Below are 18,017 nucleotides of genomic sequence, written 5' to 3' on the forward strand. Positions count from 1 at the left end.
GTCTTGACTTGTTCATGAATTGGATTTAAGTGAAGCAGAGTTGCAGAAAGTCATCAGCCTCAGTCTCTTTTCCAGAGTCATCCAAATCAGTGGCAATGGCCCAGAATGCAGTGGATAACCTTGGCACCTTAGTACCTGCTAAGGGACATGGAGAGCTATGGGAGGTCATTGTATCAAGAAACTTGGAGAAGCAGTACATGCTAGATCCCTCTTGAATGCATGTGTATATGTGTCTGAGGCCATGCAGGTCTCTGGGGAAGGTTTGCTCACCATTAGGTATCACTGTTTTCCAGAAATTCTTTTGTGAATTCAATCTGGTGTCCTGGCTGGTAAATAAAACTTTTCTTCTTTGAGATTTGCGAACTGAGTGCTTGTAAAGCAAATTAGTGACAGTATAATACTCATTGCTGGTATCATCAAATATTTATATTCCCAAATTTTCTGAGTGAGATCAATGAGCTAGAAAAATGAGAAATCTCTTCAACTGAATACAGATGAGTCTTCTATGTTGTGTAAGAGCCTCTGCCACAAGAGTTGCACTGGGGACAGTTCTAGGAGCATGCTGGACTTGCTTGAAGTAGCACAAGAGAGCCAATTGTTCAATTGACAGGGTGATCACTAACATCTCAGAAATGAGCAAATACTACAAATAAAGGCTTCTTTTATTGCTTCATTAACTGTCTAAAATTAAGAAAGTGATGAAGAAAATGTTAATCATGAAAATTAAACTTAAAAGTCACATGTGGAGGCAGCTAGATGACCCAGTACATTATGTCTAAAGACCAGAGGTCCTGAATTCAAATGTGGCCTCAGATAATGTGTGACTCTGGGCAAATCAATTCCCATTGCCTAGCCCTTACCACTTTTCTGTCTTGAAACCAATATGATATTGATTCTAAGATGGAAGATAAGCATTTAAAAAAATAAGTCACATGTACATTTTTTTTGGAGGCCTAGGTTACTAAACATTTACCAACACACTTCTATAAGTAATAGTTCCCAAACAGAGATAATCACTGAATTTAATTCAGCCAACACTGAATTCACTTGTCAGGGATGTCATGTAGAGGATTCATCTATGAGGTGGAGAATTACACTGGGCTCAGCCTCTGTTTTCTTCCAGCTCTGAAGCTCTACAACCTGCTATGTGCCTATAGACACACCATCCAACTGAAAGCCTTAACCGAGTGTAACTTTTTCTGTCCTATACACCTCCATTAGTGCTTAAAACATTTACTGAGCATCTGCTAGAAGAGACCTGAGCCTGTCCGTGTGGCCCCCAGCTCCCAGGCTCTCTACCCACTGCCTTTTCCAGATAGGTTTCTCCACCTCAGCCTGTTCTCTCAGAGATTCCTCAGGATCTCTATGAAGAAATACCCCCCAAATGGGAAAAATGAACTACCATTGCTTATAGTATGTTTTTTCCTCCCCTAATAGTCTCCTAATACTCCAGGGTCAATGAGCATTGTAAAGAATAGGGTTATATCACTGACTATAATTATGGAGTAGTAATAATAGCTGGCATTTATTTAGATAGCAGGTCTTATATATTAGAGGCAGTGTAGGGTGGTACAATATAGCATACTGGACCTGAAGTCAGGAAAGCTTATTTTTATAAATTCAAATCTGGCCTCAGACACTTCTTAGCTATATGACCCTGGACAAGTCACTTTACCTGTTTGCCTTGGTTTCCTCATCTGTCAAATAAGCTGGAAAAGGAAATAGCAAACCATTCCTGTATCTCTGCCAAAAAAAACCCCAAAAGGGTTCACAAAGAGTCAAATATGACTGAAACAACTCAACAACAAAGGGTAGTGGACAAGTCTGGGGCTGGGAGCAGGGAGACTATGGACAAGTCAGTTTACCTCTGCGTGCCTCAGAGAATTCCCTATTTTTTTTTTTTTGCTATCATAAATGTTTGCAATAGTGAGGGAGTTCCCATAGAGTTGACAAAATTGCAGATTATTTGTAAACTACTTTCACTTCAATTCACTATTATTATTATTCCTATTTTACAGATATAGAAAATGAGGCCCAGACAGATAGAATAATTTACACAAAGGTCACACAGCTTGTAAATGTCAAAGGTGGGATTAACTTCGTTGTCTTCTTCTGGGTTTAGATCTACCCTGTCACCAAAATAACTTTCTTTGTTGGGTTTCTTTTTGTTATTGTTTGTTCATTTTCCTGCCTTTTTCTTTCCTTTTAGTTTAAAAAACTATTAAAATTTGGGCTTTGTGACTGTGGTAAAGGGAGCACTATTCCAAGCTTTAGATTCTTTGTGCAGCAACCATCAAAGCTGGCACTAGGGTTCTATCTGCTTTTAGTTCTTCCAAAATGGTATGACCTAAGGAGAGGTGTGTTTAATACTCTCCCTGCCTGTGCTTTGGTCTGTGAATAACCCCAAGCACTCTTTTACCCCTTGGTACTGTGACCAGGGTCCTCTGCTCCCCTGTGGCTGCAATGCTGGGGTATGCTGGTGCTCTTCCTCACCCTGAGAGTGTGCCCCAGGACCGTGACCCTGCTCCGAGTATATGCAGTGAGATAAGAGTCTTGCACCCAGAGCCAGCAGAGGGATGCTTGTAATCTTCTGAGCAGTTGTCCACCCCCCTTACCCTCTGTGGCTGAGAATTCTCACAGCCTTGGCTGCTGCTTCAGTTGTACCCAAGGCTTGTTGCCTCAGTGGGGCCTGCCCTGGCATGCTGGGCTCCACCTCCAACCTGGTGCACTAGATCTCTTATGCTGGCCTTCTAAGTTGCTTTGGGCTGATGTTATTTCACCTTGTCTTTTTGTTGGTTGTGCTGCTCCAGAATTCGTACTGAGGTGTTATGTCATTGCTTTGGGGAAGGTAATTTGATAGAAATCAGATGAGTCCCTGTGCCTTCTCTGCCACCATGGCTCTGCCTCCTCTTTCTTTTCCTTTGTATTTTTGTATGCGTGGTACTTATCCAATACCTGGCACATAGTAAGGGTTTAATAAATACTTGTTTCTTTCCTTCCTTCCTAATCATTTTTAAAAATTTCAAACTTATTCAAAATAAAAATTAAAAATTAAAATTCTAAACTTGAACTTCAGACTATTCTGATTCTTCTCTACCTATTTGTATTTCTTTATCCATTGATAGCAAGAGATTCAGTAAGAAACCTAGATAAGCTATGGGTACCATAGTTCCATAAGTACCTAGTTAAAGAATAAACTTAGAAAGTTTAGGGCCTCCTATTTTGGGATAGGGCTGGTAGGTGGCACAGAGGGTAGAGCTCTAGGCCTGGAGTCAAGAAGACCAGTGCTCAAATCTGACCCCAGATTCTTAGTAGCTGTGTGACCCTGGGCAAATCACTTAACCCTTTTGCCTCAGTTTACTCATCTGTCAAATGAGCTGGAGAAGGAAATGGCAAACCACTCCAGGATTTTTACCAAGAAAACCCCAAATGGGGTCACAAAGAGTTAGATATGAGAGAACAATAACATTTTGGGTTAGGGATAGTTCTCTTTAATCCGCATTTATAATCACCTTTCTCTAGTGTTTCTTTGGAATGCATATAGTCTCTTTTCTTCTGTGAATAAACAAAAGAAATTCCCTCTCATGGCCTAGAATGTGTAGAGATGAGAGGTAGGAAGAGAAAAAAACAGGTACTAGGAAAAAGCACCCAAAGTCATCAGAAATGACTGAGGAGGGGCAGGTAGGTGACTCAGTGGATAGAAAGCCACGCCTGGACACAGGAGATCTGGGGTTCAAATCTAACCTTAGACCCTTCCTAGCTGACCCTGGGCAAGTTGCTTGACCCCCATTGCGTACCTCTTACCACTCTTCTGCCTTGGAACCTATGCTTAGTATTGATTCTAAGATGGAAGGTAAGGGTTTAAAGAAAAAAAGAAATGAATGAAAAAAAGGAAATACATTAAAAGATTAGGTGCAGTAAGTCTTTGAGATCGGGGAGCCAAGCCAAAAAAAGATGGGAAAAAGAGAATGCCCAACTCAGGCATCTAGTTATGACAACAGTTGCAGAAGGTGGAAAGTAATTTAGAAATTGGAATCGCTGAGCCCCAAGAGCCAAGAAGACAGCAAGGTATTGGGGCACTGGACCTTGGATTGAGATTCAGGGATTAGGGAAGTTTAAAAGAATAAAGTAGAAAGAAGGTCCCCTTACCTCCAAAACTATGAACCAGTCCTTTGGAGCTAGAAAGCTGATGTGATTTTTAGTCACCAGGGGGCACTGGTAAGAAGCACCTGATCCTAGTCAACAGTAAGGACCAAGTGCAGTCAATCAGATACTCACTCCCCAGCTGCCATGCATACCACCCAACACCCATTATTCCAATACTCTGGGGCCATTGCCAAGTTCTCTCTGCTGCTTAGAGATCTGGCTGCTCTTTGGCCCAACTTGATCATTTTGTGGATGAAGCTACTCTTTTCTTTAGTCTAAGGCAATAGTTTCCAAATTTTCTGATAAAATCACCCCATTTAAAAAAATGGAATGTTTCACAAATTTGCATGTCATCCTCCAACAGGGACCATGCTAATCTTTTGTCTCATTCCAATTTTACTACAGGTGCAGTTGAAGCAAGCATGCCCCACACCCTTTTATCATTATTATTTTTTTAAGTACTATAAAAGTGCAGCTGGATGGCTTAGTGAATAGAGAGCCAGGTCCAGCGACAAAAGATCCAGGGTTCAAATCTGCCTTCAGATACTTCCTAGCTGTGTGACCCTGGGCAAGTCACTTAACCCAAATTGCCTAGTCCTAACAGCTATTCTGCCTTAGAACCAATACTTCGTATTAATCCTAAGACAGAAGGTAAGGAATAATAATAATAAAACTACATTGTGTTCCTATGCCTCAATTGATACACCTATTTTATGTCTGGTTCTATGCCACATCAAAACATGCTGCTATATAAATATTCTTATGCATATGGGACTCTCCCAACTTTTCATAAAATAAACTATACAATCTTAAATAAGCAAATCTTAAAACACACAGTAATAATAATCACTATAACTAATCACTATAACTAATAATGTTATTATCATGGGATGATTGATTTAGAACTGGAAGATCTTCCAGATCATCTAGTTTTAACTCCCTCATTTTACAAGTAAGGAATCTGAGGCCAAGAGAGGTTAAGCAATTTGCCCAAGGTCACAAATATAGTAAAAGAAAGCATCAGGACTTGAACTAAAGCCTTCTGACTCCAAATCTAGCATTTTTTTCACTACCTCCCACTGCCATCCAGAGTTAAGAGAAAAATACATTGGCAGTGGGTGACCCTCTAACCTGCTTTTTTTAAACCTTTATCTTCTTGCCCAGCACTACACAGCTAGGAAATATCTGAGGCTAGATTTGAACCCAAGACCTATCTCCAAGCCTGGCTCTCTTTCTCCATTGAGCTACCTCGCTGCCCCTGACTCCCTAATCTTCAGCCATCCTTGAAAAACCTTAAAGGTTAGGATAGCTTAGGATAGGAAAGGTGTGGTATTGTTACTCCATTCCAAAAGGCAAGCTCAGTTAAGACCTGAGGCATCCAGCTTTCCTGCCAAAAAATGAAGCAAATTCACCATTCCTTCTGGCAAGGACCAACATTTCATGAGGTGCTCAATCTATGTTCACTTCATTCTCAGCTCCACTCCTCAGTCTCTGGATTTTTGTGCCTTCTCCCCAGTAACCTCGCCTTCTCCATCCCCTCTCCTACCACTACCTCCTGCTTTCTAGCACCTTTTATTAGAATGGAAGCTCTTTAGAAATTGAGACTGTCTTTTTGGATTGTATTTTACTCCCCACTGCCTATCACAGTGCCTGGCACATAGTAAATACTTAATAAACTCTCTAGCTATCTCATCTACCTGTTTATCTTCTATCTCTATCATCTATCTTCTCAAATCTATTTATCCGCTATATATTTCTGCCTTCTATCTCTCTTTTATCTATATCATCTATCTCTATCATATATATATATATCTGTTTCTTCTATCATCTATCTCTATCATTTACTTATCTTTTATGTATCACTATCATCTATTTATCCTCTATCTCTATCCTCTATCCATCCATCCATCTATTTATCTATCCATCTATCTATCTATCTTTTACCTTCTACCAGTTGGAGTAAGTTCACAGTCAATTTTGCTTTTATTTGTTTTTTTTTTCATTTTTTTTTAATTTTAAACCCTTAACTTCTGTGCATTGTCTCATAGGTGGAAGAGTGGTAAGGGTAGGCAATGGGGGTCAAGTGACTTGCCCAGGGTCACACAGCTGGGAAGTGTCTGAGGCCGGATTTGAACCTAGGACCTCCCATCTCTAGGCCTGGCTCTCAATCCACTGAGCTACCCAGCTGCCCCCCTTTTATTTGTTTTTATTGAAAAAGTGGTTGTATTTATATAGGAGTTGTCCTCTAAAATATCTATTGATTTTGACCAATGCTTCTAACTTCCCCTGAGAGGGTATCATATCCCTGGGACTGTGCCCCACAACTTGGAAAAATAGTCTGGGGTACTTATGAGTAGATAAACCAATCAGATATTGTCTCAGTCTCAATCCTTCTAGATCAGTGATGGGCAAACTTTTTAAAGAGGGGGCCAAAGGAAAGGAAATGCTTATCTGTCAGTCTGTTTCTAAGGCAACTCTTTTGAAGTTTCATTGTATTATATCCTACTCATTGTATTGGTCAGATTAGGAATAACGTCACTCACTTGGCCTGATAGAACATTTCAGGGGGTTGCATCTGGCCCGAGGGCCATAGTTTGCCCATCACTGTTCTAGAAAAACTCTTCGCCTTCATTTTATCACTGGCTGTGGGCTTCATCTGACATTGAAGGAAAAAGTCAGAAGTAAAAGAAAAATGAAATATTAGAAACATTCATCTTCAAGTTCTTCAGAGAGAACATTCAGCTAGAAGAAAACAGGAAGGAAACCAAGATCAAAATTGCATTCTTTTCTAGAGCTTCAGCCTCATTTACATTCTTTCTAGCTTACTCTCTCAGAGCCAAGTTGATCATATCCACTCCTCAGAGTTCTAGAGAACCCTGAGGGGATTCTGAATGTCCCTTTTCTAAAATGACTGGCTCATTTCCCCCACTAACTGTGTACTTCTAGATACCAATGTTTAGATAGCACCCTGTTCCATTTAACCTTTTGACATCAATTAGCTTTTACAAAGAAATATTTGCTTCATGGGATAGTTAGATGGCACAGTGCATAGAGAACCTTCTGAAGTCAGGAAAACCAGAGTTCCAATTCAGCCTCAGATACTTACTAGCTATGTGACCCTGGGTAAGTCACTTAATACTCTTTGCCTCAGTTTCCTCATCTGCCAAATGAACTAGAGAAGAAAATAGCAAACTACTCAGTATCTCTGCTGAGAAAACCCCAAATGGGGTCATGAAGAGTCAGACATTACTGAAACAACCAAACAAAATTTACTTCAAAGATATAAACAAAAATTAAAACATTTTCCCCTTCAATACCTTAGGGATACATTCTCCCCTATCCCACCTTGATTTCTGAAGGGAATGGGCAAAAACTTAGTGAAGTTTCTACTTAGTATTGTTCTCACCAGATTCTTGTCTAAGAGTGCCATTGCTTTTAGACAACCCCTTGTCTCCACTGTTGGGTCCTAAAGATCACTCCTAGACATCACCCCTTGCTATTTGGACATTGATAATGAACTAACTACAAAATCTAGACACTGGAATGCCATTCTCCCTTCACCTAAGAAGGAACTGAGCAAATGCTGAAGAAAGAACCCAGGTCTGTATTCATTCACAGGGCCACTGGGCCTCAGAGGAGAGAAGATTCAAGGTCTCTCCCTTTATAGCACTATCTCTCTTTGGACACCGTGAGCAGAAACCTCAAATCAAGAGTAAAAGAGGAGGCTAAAGCTGAAACCAAGATGACCCAGGCCCTTTTGAAGATGCCCCACTTTTGGCTAGACAGCCAAAAAGGCATTTTCTAATCATGTGGTTAGCAGAGAACTACTTACGGAATACCTATACATTCTCTACAGTCTCTCCAAGATACTTCTGCTCTACATCATGGTAACTCTTCCAGAAGCAGGATGTCCAGCCTCAACAGATAGTCATCTGAGATATTTTGTACACATGCCAGACTCTTCTTACAGTAGGATGGAAGATGCTGACCCAGTCCTAGTAGTAAGATTTCTTGTGGACCTAGAAGAAAACAAGTTAAAATTCATCAAGGAGCTGAAGAAAATCATATAGGTCATCAAAGATCAAGGTCAAAAAGTAGAAGGTCTTGGTCAAGACCTCACCCACATTCCTGTCAGAGTAGTAAAAGATCTGGTCAGAGAAGAGTAATTTCCTTGAAGGAGAATGCCAGAAAGGTGATTGTGATTCATTCATTTTTGAAGAAGACCAATGACATAATGGAGTGATGTCCTGATTTGCTCTTAATTGGATTTAAATGAGGCAGAGTTGTACAAAGCCACCAATCTCACTCTCTTTTCCAGAGGCATCAAAATCCAATCAGGATGGGGGCAGCTAGGTGGCTCAGTGGTTTGAGAGCCAGGCCAGGGGACAGGAAGTCCTGGATTCAAATCTGACCTCAGATACTTCCTAGTTGTGTGACCCTGGGCAAGTCACTTAACCCCCATTGCCTACCCTTTGTAACAAAAGATACAAGAGAGGTTTTGCTCTTGGGGGCTGGGGCAACTGAAAACTTGGGGCAGTTGAGCCTTAGAATTCTGAGAGAAAGTTCAGTTGGTCCCTGACGCTTGAGCAGAGCGGAAGGATCAACCAGAGCTCTATTTTGGCTTTCAATTTGCTTTGGCCTGTGTTTGTCTTTAGACAATTTGTACCTGGCTAATTTTTCTGGACTCTCCCTGACCTTCTCCATATTACTTCCCTGTTTTTCCTGCCTGTTTTCCTGGGGCTCTGGGAGGCAGGGTGGCTTTTGGGTTTTTAGTGAAAAGACTTTGTGAGTTTAGTTTTCCCCAATAGACAAGTAGGACATCCTTGAATTCAAATTATCCCTTTAGTATACCCTCTACCTTAAAAGCAGCCAAATCTTCCTCAGCTGAGAGAGCAGGTTCTCTCTCAGTCTAACCCATTCCTGAGACCCTCTCCCATCTTAGAGTTTCTCCCTAGCAGTTGTCAGAAACCCCAATCCTCCCTCTCCTTCCAGACCACCCTGAAACATTAATAAAACCCTTGGTTACCTAATTAGACCCTCTGGAGAATCTTTGTGTTGAAGAAACTAGGCAAAGGGGAAGGGGAAGGAATAATTCTCTTTTATTTACTGAGGGAAACTGGAGACATCCATCTTGGGAGGAAGTAGTTGCCCAACACTTCCTCCTGAATCCCTTCAGTTTCACTGACAGGGAAGAGCCTTGTGGTTCCTCTTTTAAGGACTTGAGAAACTGACAAGAAAGCCCTCAAGTCAGATTCAAACCACTTATGACTGGCCCTATTCCTTGTGTCTGTAAAAGTACCTTTCCTGCCTGGAAGGGTTCAGCCTATTTCCCGCCAGTGTCCTCTGTCTCTAGCCTGAGTGTCTAGTCTGTGTCAGCTGCCTCTCCTGAATACCTCACCTGTACCCTTACCATCCAAATACCACCTTGTCCATTCTTCCCTAGACATAGCCTTCCCTTCCATTCCTATCCTATTACCTCAATCACCTTTACCCCTCCGTCACTCAGCAAGGGAAGGAGATCACCCCTCAACTTTAGTGTATCTCCCCTTTTTATCCACAACACCTTACTGCTCTTCTGCCTTAGAACCAATACACAGTATTTATTCTAAGACAGAAGGTAAGAATTTTTTTTTTAATCCAGTCAGGATGACTGATGTTGGCCCAGAATGCAATGGATAACCTTGGCATTGTCAATGTCTGACCATGTTCTAAGCACTCAACAGCACCCACTTCAGCCATCTTCATGGCCATTGGAACAAATTGTCATCCACCCATTCAGCTGGGGAAATTCCTCATACACTTGGGGTAGACATCCCCCTAGCTCAGTGATAGGCAAACTTTTTAAAGAGGGGGCCAAAGGAAAGGAAATGCTCATCTGTCAGTCTATTTCTAAAGCAATTCTTTCAAAGTTTCATTATATTGTATCCTACTCATTGTATTCATCAGATTAGGAATAATGTCAAAGGGCCTGATAGAACATTTCAGGGGGCTGTAGTTTGCCCTAACTTACCCACCTGTTTGAAGCCTGTCTCTTAATGAGTTCAGAATCCGATTGTGTTGAGGTAAGACAAATTTTAAACAATTTGTTCTACAAGACCCAAAGCGGAAAAATATCAAATAAAAAGGGAAAAGACACGTGTGCAGAAACATTTATAACAACCCTTGTTGTAGTGGTGAAGATCTGGAAATTAAAGTTGGAGGTGCTATCAAATGGGAGAAATGTGTTGAAGAAGAACATTTTAAAGGAGGAGAAACATGTTGAAACCAGAAGTTAAAATGAAAGTTTGGAGATTTTGTATTCTAATGCTCATTTATATTCTAAAATTTATTCCCATCCCTCATTACCACAGACTAATCACTTTGCCTCAATTTCCTCATCTGAATAAATTTAAGACTACACTGGGCAATTCCTAAGATTCCAAAGATATGAGTTTGTGAACCTATGGAACATTATACAGGAGAGTCAAGAATTGGCACCAGCTAGCTGATCCCTGGTATTGAATCAAGGGCCCCAAATTCTCTTATTCTGCCATTTTTTAAACTCCTGATCACTACTCCCAACTTGAGGACTCAAGTTCCTTGGACCTTCCTGACTCCTGAACTGGTTTGATTGCTTGAATTCAGTGACTTGCTCTACCCAATGCCTAATAATTGTCTCCTCCTATTGTCTTCAAATGTCCTAAACTAATGCCCACTTTCTTCTTCCTCCTTCCTATTGCCTTCACATATTCAAGTTCACAAGGAGATGCTCTAAGATTTATTCATAAGCGATAAGACATTAAAATCAGACATGGGTTTTCCAAGTCTATGCAAATGAAGTTCAAACTCTTAAGGATTCCACCAAGCTGGAAAGATTTCCATTCAGTTCCTGTGTCTTCTGACTTAAAATAGTATAAAGGAAAAATAAGAACCACAATCATTTCTTGACATTCTGATGGATTAATGATATAGAAATTACCTAGTGACCTAATAGAAGAAAATCTCCAACCCCAACTAAAGAAGAAATAAAATATAAACACTATGCAGGAATATAGTAAAGAAGATGGTCTCATTCACTGTCGTAACAACTACATATTGTCCTTGGATAAGATACCATTTAGTTTTATCTAAAAGAATCTCTGTCATCTATGTTTTCTTTTACGACTGATACAGAAATATGTTTTGCATGACCATACATGTATAGCCTATATCAAGTTGCTTGCATCTCAGGGAGGGGAGGAAAGAATGGAGGGAAAGAATTTGGAACTCAAAATTTATTTTATTTTTTTAAGTTTTTATTTTGAATATTTTCCCATAGTTACATATTTCATGTTCTTTCCCTCTCCCCCAAACCTCCCTAACCCCCCTTAGCCGATGCACAATTCCACTGGGTTTTACATGTATCAAGACAATATTTTACATAGATCAAGACCTAATTCCATATTATTGATAGTTGGACTAGAGTTATCATTTAGTGTCTATATCCCCAATAATATCCCCATCAGCCCATGTGTTCAAGCGGTTGTTTTTCTTCTGTGTTTCTCCTCCCTCCCACAGTTCTTCCTCCAAATGTGGTTAGTTTTCTTTCTCATAAGTCCCTCAGCCTTGCTCTGGGTCTTTGCATTGCTGCTAGTAGAGAAGTCCATTATTTTCTATTGTACCACAGTATATCAGTCTCTGTGTAAAATGTTCTCCTGGATCTGCTCCTTTCACTCTGCATCAGTTCCTGGAGGTCATTCCAGTTCACATGGAATTCCTCCAGTTCTTTATTCTTTTGAGAACAATAGTATTCCATCACCAACAGATACCACAATTTGTTCAGCCATTCCCCAATTGAAGGACATTCTCTCATTTTCCAATTTTTTTTGCCACTACAAAGAGCACAGCTATAAATATTTTTGTACTTGTCTTTTTCCTTATTATCTCTTTGGGGTATAATCCAAGCAGTGCTATGGCTGGGTCAAAAGGCAGATAGTCTTTTAAAGCCCTTTGAGCATAGTTCCAAATTGCCATCTAGAATGATTGGATCAATTCACAACTCCACCAGCAATGCATTAATGTCCCTCCACCATTTTGCCACATTCCCTCCACCATTTTGCCACATCCCCTCCACCATTTTGCCACATTTCCTCCACCAAAATTTATTTTTTAAAAATGAATGTTAAAAAAAATGGGGGGCAGCTAGGTGGCTCAGTGGATAAATAGCCAGATCCAGAGATGGGAGATTCTGGATTCAAATCTAGCCTCAGAATACTTCCTAGTTGCATGACCATGGGCAAGTCATTTAACCCCCATTGCCTAACCCTTACCACTCTTCTGCCTTTGAACCAATACACGATATTGATTCTAACATGTAAGGTGAGGATTTTTTAACTGTATATGTAATTGGGGAAAATAAAATATTTAAAGTTTAAAAAATAAAATGCAAACAATATTTGCCATTTCTCTTTGTCTCCTACCTTTGAACATGGAGTTTTTTCATCCTAATAATAAAATCCTGCCAGTTGCATTCCAAATATTCCTCTTTCCCCTGTGACAAATCCCTCTCTTTCTTTTCCTCTCCTGTGAAATGCTTTACAACTTTATCTTAAATTGTCACTGAATGCTGCTGATTGGCATATTCTAAGCCAGCCTAAAAGGTTATAAAAACCAATTCTGTACCATAGGAAGCTGAAGCTGCCATTCAGTGAGAGCATCCTTCCTTAGCATGCTAATAACTTGCTTTCAATTTGGTCCCCTATCTTAGATCCTCAGCCAGGTTTGCTTCTCCAAAGAGTGTCCATCCCTCTATGTCAAAAGAATTCCCTGACAACAGCCTATTATTAGGTCCTCACTAAGTGATGTATTCTTTGACCATGATGACTTTCTCCAAACCTTCAATACTTCAAGGGATCTTATCAGTAGATGTCATCTGTAATTCTAATGCCTTCCTACTGTTGTTATCTCAAGAACAAGGGCTATCTTTTCCCCAGCATTTAGCACAGTGCCTGGCAAATAGTAGGGGCATGAAATGTTTATTAACTAACAGATTGACTCTAAAAGGCAAGTCACTCCTCATTTAGTCTCAGGTCTTCCTGACTCCAGGCCCAGTGCTCTATCCACTGTGCTACCTAACTGCCCCATAAATCCACCATAGAGAATCTCTCCAACTCCTCTAGGTCTTTAACATTTTCTGAACATCAGGGAAGTGCTCAGGCTTTCAATGTGTTAAACTTCACATCTGGCATATAACCATTCCAGCTCCTTTTCTGACTGTACTTTTCCTGTATGAGATCAATTTTGACCCTTCTTGCCCTGAAGTCATCATGCATAATATGCCAAAGTCACTGTAAGCTCCCATCCCCCACAATGTGTCACTCCACTGCCTTTTTGAAAACTTAAAATTTAGATTCTTTGGAGACTGCACTATCCCAAGATTTGCAGACAGATCTTATCATCTCCAGTGAGAAAATAGGTATTAAGAAAAAAGATGGGGTTTATTTTTTATTCAAAGATATTTAATTTTCCCAATTACATATAATAGCAATTTCCAACATGCATTTTCTGAAATTATAAGATTCAGATAATCTCCCTCCCTCCCGTCCCCTCCTCAGAGATCGTAAGCAATTTGAAAGACGGAGTTTTTAAAAAAAAGAAAAAGAAAAGAAAAAAGATGGGATTTTGTGTCAGGATGCTGTTTGGGATCATTGAAAGTATAACACAGTTTCCCAAATATATTACAGCCTTACCCTTCTTCCTCCTGTTCAGCTTTAAGGCCAAATTTATTGTCCTTGTACAATACCTGTCCAAAATTTATGTGCTGATGTACTAATTCAGTAAACTATCCATCCAACAGAATGGCATACATTAGGGGGGAGAAAAAGATTCTTCATCCATTTTTCTAAAAAAACAAAAAAAAAAAACTTTACCTTCCATCTTAGAATCAATACTGTGTATTGGTTCCAAGGCAGAAGAGTGCTAAGGGATAAGCAATGCGCTCGCACAGGGTCACATAGCTAGGAAGTGTCTGAGGTTACATTTGAACCCAGAACATCTCTAGGTCTGATTCTCAGTCCACTGAGCCACCTATCTGCCCCGCTTCATTCATTTTAGGGTTTGTTTGGGTTTTTTTGAAAATGTAAAATGTAAGTTCTTCAAGATCAGAAATTGTTTCATTTTTTTTCTTACTTTGATCCTGGGAGCACGGTAGAGCAAAGTTGATTATTCTCCATGTTATAATTTAAGAAACTGAGACTCAAAATAGAAAAGCAACAATTAAACAAGAGAACAACTGAAGAGACAATTGAATGAATGATAGAAGGCCTGTCTCGGCTTCTTCTCTTTCAATCTTTCCTCTCCCCATCCCATCTCACCCCTCCCTTCTCCCCTTCTCAGATTCTTCTCGGTTATCACTTATTTTCCAGATAGGTTAACACCCTTGTCTGATCCCTGGAGCCTTGGCTGCAGCCAGGGTCCTTCTCATACCCTAAATGGATGAGTTAAATTCTATGCACTGAGGGCTCTGAGCCAGAGGCAAGAAATGACTCTCACAAATCCTGTTATCTAGAAGGCTGTTTTCCCAGAAGTGCCTTGGCAGAGTCAGCTTCTCTGCAGGGTCTGTGAGCTGGCAGCGCAATATCCTTTTGGCTTAAGAGCTAGTCTCAGTGAAACTGAAATTTGGAGGAAGATGGGGACTGTTCCCTTAGAATAGGGTCATGTCCCAGAAAGGTGGAGATAACTCACATGGTACCAAAAGCTTTAGAAACTGTTAAAAGCTGCTAGAGTATATAAGAGTTCATCTTTTATAGTTTCTCAGTGAATCCCTTTGTACCCTCCATTATTATTTTGAGAATCGATCCTGTCTAGAGGCAGGAAAGAGGGGCATTTATGGGAAATGTTTGCATATATTTGTTATTTATGCTGTAATGAGTAATAGTCACTTCCAGGAGACTGTAAGATGAAGTCTATCAATTAATAAACATTGACTAAGTACCTACTATGTGCCAGGCACTGTGCTAAGCTCTAGGGGCACAAAAAAGAGGAAGAAGGCAGTCACTTCCTCAAGGAGCTCATAATCTAATGGGGGAGACCACATGTAAGCAACTTTGTACAAACAAGCTTTAGACAGGCTAAGATGGAGATAATAACAGAGGAAAGGCACTAGAATTAAGGAATTACATACACTGATGAGATAATTAATAGAGGAAAGACTCTGCAGTTAAGATAGACTAGGGAAGGCTTTCTACAGAAGGTGGGATTTTAGTTGGGACTTAAAGGAAGCCAAGGGAAATCAAGTAAGCAGAGATGAAGAGGGAGAACAGAAGGAAAGAAAGAAAAGATCTTTAAACACACACTTGAGAACAGAGGACCAGAAAGTATCTAGGATAAGAAAGGTTGCTTTGAAGTAGACATATTGAACTTATTATATATGAAAAGCGAGTCGCTCATAACAGAGACCTGCAGTTTCACATACTATCCTTTTTCTATTATCATATATATATGTGTGTGTGTGTATATATAGATATATATAAATGCCCACCTTATTAATAGACACTCATTTGTTTCTGGAAATGCTCAATTTATTGACAGATACTCACTTATTTATAGGAGTGCTCAACTCATTTATTCAATTTAGTAGTAAGTTTGGAATAAAAATAATAAAATAAGACAAAAAAGGAAATAGATGAAAGAATGGTCATGGAGATGTGCTGCTTACAGACAGAGAAGGTCAAATGTTCTGATTTTCAAAAAAGGAAAGCACAGACTCTGTTAACTATAAACCAGTGAACTTCACTTTGATTCCTGGCAAGATCCTGGAACATATTATTAAAACCATGATTTGTCAGCAGTTTGAAAAAGGAGTGGTGATTACTAACAGCCTGTATATCTCCATCAAGAACAAGCCGTACCAGACCGACTTCATTTTCTTTTTCTAGCAGGGTTACTAGCTTGGTAGATATCTATTATTTAGAGATCAACAAAGTCTCATGCTATTCTTCTAGAGGAGATGGAGAGATGTGGGCCAGATGACAATATACTTGGGTGGAATTTGAACCAGCTGAATGATCAAAGAAGGGAAAGGAGGAAATAAATGTGTACATAGCACCTACTATGTGTCAGCCTTGGGCTAAGTGCTTTACACATTATCTCTTTGATTTTCACAACTCTGTGAAGTAAGTGTTGTCATTATCCCCATCTTACAGCTGAGGAAAACCTGGCAAACAGAGGTTATGTGACTTGCCCAGGGTTAGCAGCTAGTAAGTATATGAGGTGCTATTTGAATTCAAGTTTTCCTGACTCCAGGCCAAACACTCCATCCATAGCACCACCTACATGCCAAAAATCAGACTTTTTTTTTAACCCTTATGTTTGTTTAGAATAAATAGTAACTATTGTTTCCAAGACAGAAAAGTGGTAAGGGCTAGGCAGTGAAAGTTAAGGAACTTGTCCTGGGTCACACAGATAGAAAAATATCTGAGTCCAGATTTGAATCCAGGATCTCACATCTCCTGGTCTGGCTTTCTAGCCACTGAACTGCTTTACTGCTCCCCGAAGATCATTCTGTGAAGGCTTAATGTCAACTAGGAAGGAAATCTGTAGCTGAGTGTTGCAGGGATCTATACAGGGTCCCTGGGTTGATCAGTATTTTATTATTAATTATTTTATCAGTATTTTTATCAATATTTTATTGGATAAAGGGATTGATGTCATGTTTATCAAATTTGCAAAAGGCACAGCCCTGATGGAGAGATAGGTCCTATGCTGGATGTCAGAGTGAGGAAACATCTCAATAGACCAGAATGATGGGTTGAACCTACTAAGATTAATTTAGCAGGAAGGGCAGCTCTGTGGCTCAATGGAAAGAGAACCAGGCTTAGAGATGGGAGGTCCTGGATTCAAATCTGTCCCCAGATACTTCCTAGCTGTGTGACCATAGGCAAGTCACTTAACTCCTATTGCCTAGCCCTTACCACCCTTACCAACCCACAGTATTGACTCCAAGAGAGAAGGTAAGGATTATAACTGAAACTTAGTATTGATTCTAAGACAGAAGGCAAGAATTATTTTTTAAAATTTAATTTAGTAGCAATAAGAGTAAAGTCCTATCTCTGCATTCATACAAGTCCATGTCACAAGTACAAGAGAGGAAAAACAGTTAGATTGCAGTTTGTCTCGGGGATTTTAAGGGACTACAAGCTCAAGTTGAATTACGAATGTGACCTGGAAGGAAGCTAGATAAACTAATTCCATCTTGCTAAGATGTGAGGAAACCTGGGAGGTGTTAATCCTGCTGTCCCCTGTCCTGGTCAAGCCACACATGGAATAGAATGTTCAGCTCTGGGGTCCACATTTTTCAGAAGGACATGGATAAATTAGAGTCTACAGGGGAGAGGAATAAGGATGGCTTTGAGATGAAGCCATACAAAGATTGGTAGAAAGAACTGGAGATGTTTCTCATGGAGAAGAGGAGACTGCAGGGTAACAAGATAGCTGCCTTCAAGAATTTGAGGAGCTACATGTCATAAAGGGATTGTATAGTTCTTCTTGGTCCCAGAGGGCAGAAGTGGAAACAATAAGTGAAAGTTATGGAGAAGCAGGTGTAGACTTGACAAAAAGGGAAACTGCCCTACAGGGCTATCCAAAAAAGGAATGGATTTGTGTACATCAGAAAGTAATGAGTTCAGGTTCAAAGATAGGAGGTCCTGGGTTCAGATCTTGCCTCAGACACTTCCCAGCTGTGTGACCCAGGTCAAGTCACTTAACCCCTATTGCCTAGCCCTTACCACTTCTGCCTTAGATCCAATACACAGTATTGATTCTAAGATAGAAGGTAAGAGAGAAAGAAAGAGAGAAAGAGAGAAAGAGAGAAAGAGAGAAAGAGAGAAAGAGAGAAAGAGAGAAAGAGAGAAAGA

At 40.1% G+C, this 18,017-nt stretch overlaps 1 protein-coding gene and 1 non-coding gene across 2 annotated transcripts in view; both read right to left on the bottom strand.

Moving 5' to 3' along the window:
* The window catches only part of AHNAK2 (AHNAK nucleoprotein 2), a 189,767-nt gene that overhangs the window by 122,241 nt on the left and 49,509 nt on the right, over nucleotides 1–18,017 (bottom strand). The window lies entirely within an intron of this gene.
* Nucleotides 4,466–4,570, bottom strand: LOC123238386. The gene has a single exon (XR_006505577.1). It is a non-coding gene; the product is annotated as a U6 spliceosomal RNA (small nuclear RNA).

Source organism: Gracilinanus agilis, chromosome 2 (assembly GCF_016433145.1).
Source record: "Gracilinanus agilis isolate LMUSP501 chromosome 2, AgileGrace, whole genome shotgun sequence".
NCBI lineage: Eukaryota > Metazoa > Chordata > Mammalia > Didelphimorphia > Didelphidae > Gracilinanus > Gracilinanus agilis.